This window comes from Centruroides sculpturatus, unplaced genomic scaffold (genome assembly GCF_000671375.1).
Source record: "Centruroides sculpturatus isolate CEXI.00-Female unplaced genomic scaffold, Cexi_2.0 scaffold694, whole genome shotgun sequence".
Classification (NCBI taxonomy): domain Eukaryota; kingdom Metazoa; phylum Arthropoda; class Arachnida; order Scorpiones; family Buthidae; genus Centruroides; species Centruroides sculpturatus.
This window is the reverse complement of record NW_019384906.1, coordinates 387249-392118: the sequence shown is the minus strand read 5'-3', so window position 1 is coordinate 392118 and position 4870 is coordinate 387249. Positions and strand designations below refer to the sequence as shown.

General features: G+C 31.2%; 1 long non-coding RNA gene across 1 annotated transcript; it reads right to left on the bottom strand.

Annotated features, from left to right (window-relative positions):
* Positions 1–1083: 1083 nt before the first annotated feature.
* On the bottom strand, positions 1084–1395 carry LOC111631567. Its single transcript, XR_002757723.1, has 2 exons — positions 1250–1395; positions 1084–1146 (listed from the first exon to the last, which is right to left on the bottom strand). It is a non-coding gene; the product is annotated as an uncharacterized LOC111631567 (long non-coding RNA).
* Positions 1396–4870: the final 3475 nt, after the last annotated feature.

Below are 4870 nucleotides of genomic sequence, written 5' to 3'. Positions count from 1 at the left end.
AAGATTTAAAAAAGTACGAATTCACAAGTGAAATTGAAAGTTTTAAGTTTGAAGTAACGACTCTTATACAAAATATAGAAACTGCATCTCCGCTTAATATTCTACAGGCTCTTCATGATTTTGGTTTGAATCTTACCCAAATATCAATGTCGCTCTTCAAAATATTTCTAACTCTTCCCGTTTCTATTGCTTCGTGCGAGAGAAGTTTTAGCAAGTTAAAATTAATAAAAAATTATTTATGATCAACTATCGGGCAAGAACGNACAGTTCCTATGTGAACTGTTATGGTAAAGAATAGAAATTCTTAAATAATAACAACTAAGAAACACACTTTTCAAATTTTCTTCATTCAACACAATAAATTTTAGGTTAGAGTGAAATTTGTATGTGAATATCACGCTAGTGTATCTCTATATATAAAATAAATTTACATCCAGATTAATTCACTCCATCCCACAGTAAGATCATCATCATTTACATTCAATGAAAACAAAGAAATTCTGTTTAAACTTGTCTTAAATTTGTGATTTAAATAACTTTATCAATAATATTATACCAATATTATTCCATATGTTTATATATACAATAAAGATCGAGTTTAAATTGATAAGTAACTTACTAAACTTATCAATGGATTTATCAACAAACATTTATCAATTATTCAGCATAAAATCAATTTCCAAACAACACAAATATTTACAAAAATTCATAATTTTATACTGTATTTACAATTATATAAACAGGAAGTTTAAAATGATTAAAATTTTACTAAAATAAGCAAGCAGTCATAAGAGTAATGGTAGAAAGTAATGTAATCTTTTAATTAGCGAAAATGTATAAAATTATCATCTTTAAACTATTTGGTAAATTTCATTACACAATAAATCAATCAAGAGAGTTTGAATATCTTTGAAAAGAAGCATCGATAATGAAAGCAAATGTCATCCTTGCCCAGCTGATCAATACATCAGGTCCTTGACAATACACAAGGAACAAAACGAAAACTCCATTACACTACAAAGATAAAAATAAAAGAAACAAACCTCATATCCGTGCTCTGAGGCACTTCTACATCTCTGTACCTCTTGGTATGAATATCTTTTCGACATTCGTAATTATTATCATAATCTTGTTTTGTGTTGACTTCTGAAAATCGTAATATCATTTTTAATGATCACGAATTCAAAGATTTCGTTATGTTAATACTCGTTATATAATACGTTATATTAAATTTTAACATTTTTCTAACCTCTTCTGGTCCTGGGTCCTATTCTAGAGGGTCCTTTCGGATATGCATACATCCCTCGTCAACCAAATGGTGGAAAAAGGGAAGGTGAGCGGCGCAAGGAAGGGTGGGAGATTTCCTTCACTAACTGTCATTTGTCCGTTCACACTTCTTTGACTTTTTTTTTTTTTTTTTAAAGAAAAAATAACTAAGATCAATAATAATAATAATAATAATTTCTAAATTTATATTATCCAGATTTTTAATGTTTAAACGATAAAAATATTTTTCTATACTTATTTTATTATTTAGATAAAGAATAAATGACACGATTGGTACTGATGCTAAAAGTGAAAGTTCTTTGAATTTATTATGCGGAGAAAGTGGGTGTTTTGTATTGTAAATAAAAGAAATGAATTTAATTTGAAATAAGAATTTTATAATAAATTTATAGTTATATTGTCCATTATTTTTCTGCTTATTTTCGTGAAACTGGTAGTATACGTATAAATTTTAAAGGTAAATTGTATATAATAATAGTACTTTTTTTTAAATTTTATTTAAAATATTTTAAATGATTTTATTTAATATCGCTAAAAATTGTTTAAGAACAAAAATATTTATTACTTAAAAAAAATTTTAAGTTTAACTTGATTATCGTTACCAGAGTTGGCAACGTTATTCCAAATTTGATCTAAAAAATAAAAAATAATAATAATAATTAATAGAAGAATAGGACTATCTTTGTAAACAAACATTTTATAAAAATAACTTATTTAATAATACATATATAAATTTCTCAAAAAACTAATTGCAAGAATTATGTATTTTTGAAATAAATCATTTCTTTACCATTAGGCCGAATCCATAATGGACTTGCCTACCAGTGGCCAAGCGGTCTTCGTACCCTAAACTCTGGGAATTTGGCCGTAGGTTCGCTCCTCGCTCGGACGGGCTGGCCACGTGGAGTTTTCCGGGTTTTTTCCACGTCTGTAATGCCTAAATAGAGGCCAGTTTCCGTTAAAAAGACCTCCGGGAAAGCATCCCCCTAGGCAGATCGTCCAAGTGTTGAGTTGCCATAACAAACAACATAATGGTCTTGCTAAAAGAGTGCCCACAAGGCGGAAAGAGTTTTTAAAAACAAAAATCATTTCTCTGTTTTATGTATAAGATTATAAATAAATACAAACGGATATTTAAAATTATAAAACCAGTAAAATATCGCCCTCCATTAATGAAAAAAATTCAAGCATCTTTTCATCAGAAGATTGGGTTGCCTTACATTCCGATTTTTCGGAATTTGTTCGATTTGGAACACTGTCCGGATTGGAAATTTTTTCCCGAAATGTCCGGATTAGTCCATTTCTATCCGAAAATATTTCGATTTGTAATAAAAGAAACTGTTAAATAAGAATTGTAAGCGATATAAGTGTGTAAATTAAAAATCTGCACAATTTTCGCTGACATATTTGGTATTTTTACTTTCCCAGTTATTATAACAACTTGAAAAAGTATTATAATTATGCCAAATATGATCCTCCAAGTTTTTTTGAAAATATCTATGTCTTGAATCCAGAATAGTCAAAAAGACAGGAAAAAATTCTGTGGGTATGTACAGTATATGTGTGTTGTCGTATATTTTGTTTAATTAATGTTTCAGGATGAGTAAAAGTTAAGATAAAGAATTTGGCATGATAACTTGTATATAAGGGACATTAAAGCTGTTAAATTTTGGAGTACTGAATTCGAGGGGTGGGGGATAGAGAAATCATGTTTTGATGTCTCTAGTTGGGTCAGATTGACTGAATATTTATATTTGTTATTGATATTTACATAATTTTTAGAAACTCATCTCTATCTTCAACATTAAGCCTTTTTTGCCTTTCGTAAAAATTAATAATATAAAAGTTATTTTTAACACTTACGCGGTCAAATCCTCACTTTGGGTGTAAAAATTAATGTTTACTCGTTATTATCATTTACAATTTTTTATGAAACCCATCCCTACCTTCAAAACTAAGCTTTTTCGCCATTTTATTAATATAATAATTAAAAATATAAAAAGTTTTTAAATAAAATATCNAATTTTGGGGGTTAGACATCAACTGTTCTTCCGGACTTTTCTAAATAATGTATAAATGTGTTTGTTGATTCAACGTCGTTCTTTTAATTAACGCGTTTAACTCGTTTCTTTAAAAAATATTATTTAAATTTACAGGGTCAACAGAAAAGAATGGTAATTTTAATAAAGTAAACAATGAATTTTATATTTTGTCTATTGTTGATCTCTTATTTTGTCACCCAGATATCTGGCGCCCAATTGGCGGTAGCCCAGTTGACCATCGCCCAGTTAATAATGTAAGGCCTTGGACGGAACTCGAAATTTTGTCTTTCGAAATTAAAACAAAGCTTAAAGTTTCATGAAAACAATAAAAGTTCTTTCCGTCAAGAAGAAAAACGAAAAACTGAAATTACAAGAGAGAATTTCAAAGTTCGGAGGAATTTTAGCCGATCAGGATCGGGTTAAGTGTCGATAACGACCTCTCTAGTGCCCCGAAAGGTTCCGAATTGTCACTGGGAGACTAGAGAAGACCAATCAGAACGAGGAATAGAGGAGAGAAACCCTTTAACTTGTGTTTCAAGGACACGATGTTCTTTCTCCAAGATTCGTTTCTCTCTCAAAAATTCGCTCTTGGCTCCAAAAATTTGTTCTTTCTCCAAGACTTGCTGTTCGTTCTTCAAGTTCCGTTATTCTATCTCTAGATCCGTTCGTTCTCCAAGATCTGTTATATCCGAACTTACTGCGTGCCCCAAGGCCGTCGATTCTTCAGAAGTCCATCAACGAGGGACGAGTGTACACATTCAACGTGACATTCGGACTTTTACTGGACTCTCTTCTTAAAAGAAATATAAAAGCGAAATTGTAACGACAAGAATATAGAAAATTTTGTAAGAATATTTTTATATTTTATTAAACAGGCAGAGTGAATGGTAAGTCTGTCTCAGCGTGTAAATCAGGCCAACGCACGATTGGTCTTGACTCTTCTACCGTCCCGACAATCGCACACGGTCGGAAAACTTTACAATGGTGTCCCGGCTTAACAATGATTAAAAAGTATGAACGATCTTTGCTGTCTGTAAATTACATTACTTTTACACCCGAACATACGATAGGCTTAATCAAAAGGCCTTCTTAGTTTCCATAGGGCGGTCCCACCAGTGTCCAAGTGGGTAACATCACTGAACACTAGTTGAACACAGATTCGCTCCTAACCATCGGGCTGGTCCATGAGATCTTAGATATCGCACATATAAGAAAAAAAGAAATAAGAAATACAAAAAAAAAACACAAAAAGAATTTGCTTTTCCTGGATTTTTTTTCTTCCTTTCCGCCTGTGAGTACTAAGAGGGCTTTTTAATCGAACCCATCGTGGGTTTGGCCAGCCCACAATTTTGAGTGGCCGAGTATTAAAAAGGTGTCTGGAATATCCGAATGGACCACTTCTCAAAAAATTATTGGTATTTCCGATCTATCCGCATTTGTTCTCGAGTAATTAAGATTTTTTCATATTTTGGTTCTTTTTGTCCTGTAAGCATTATTTTTATCGTATCCTTCATTAATTCGGCTAAGCACGTAAAGAGAAC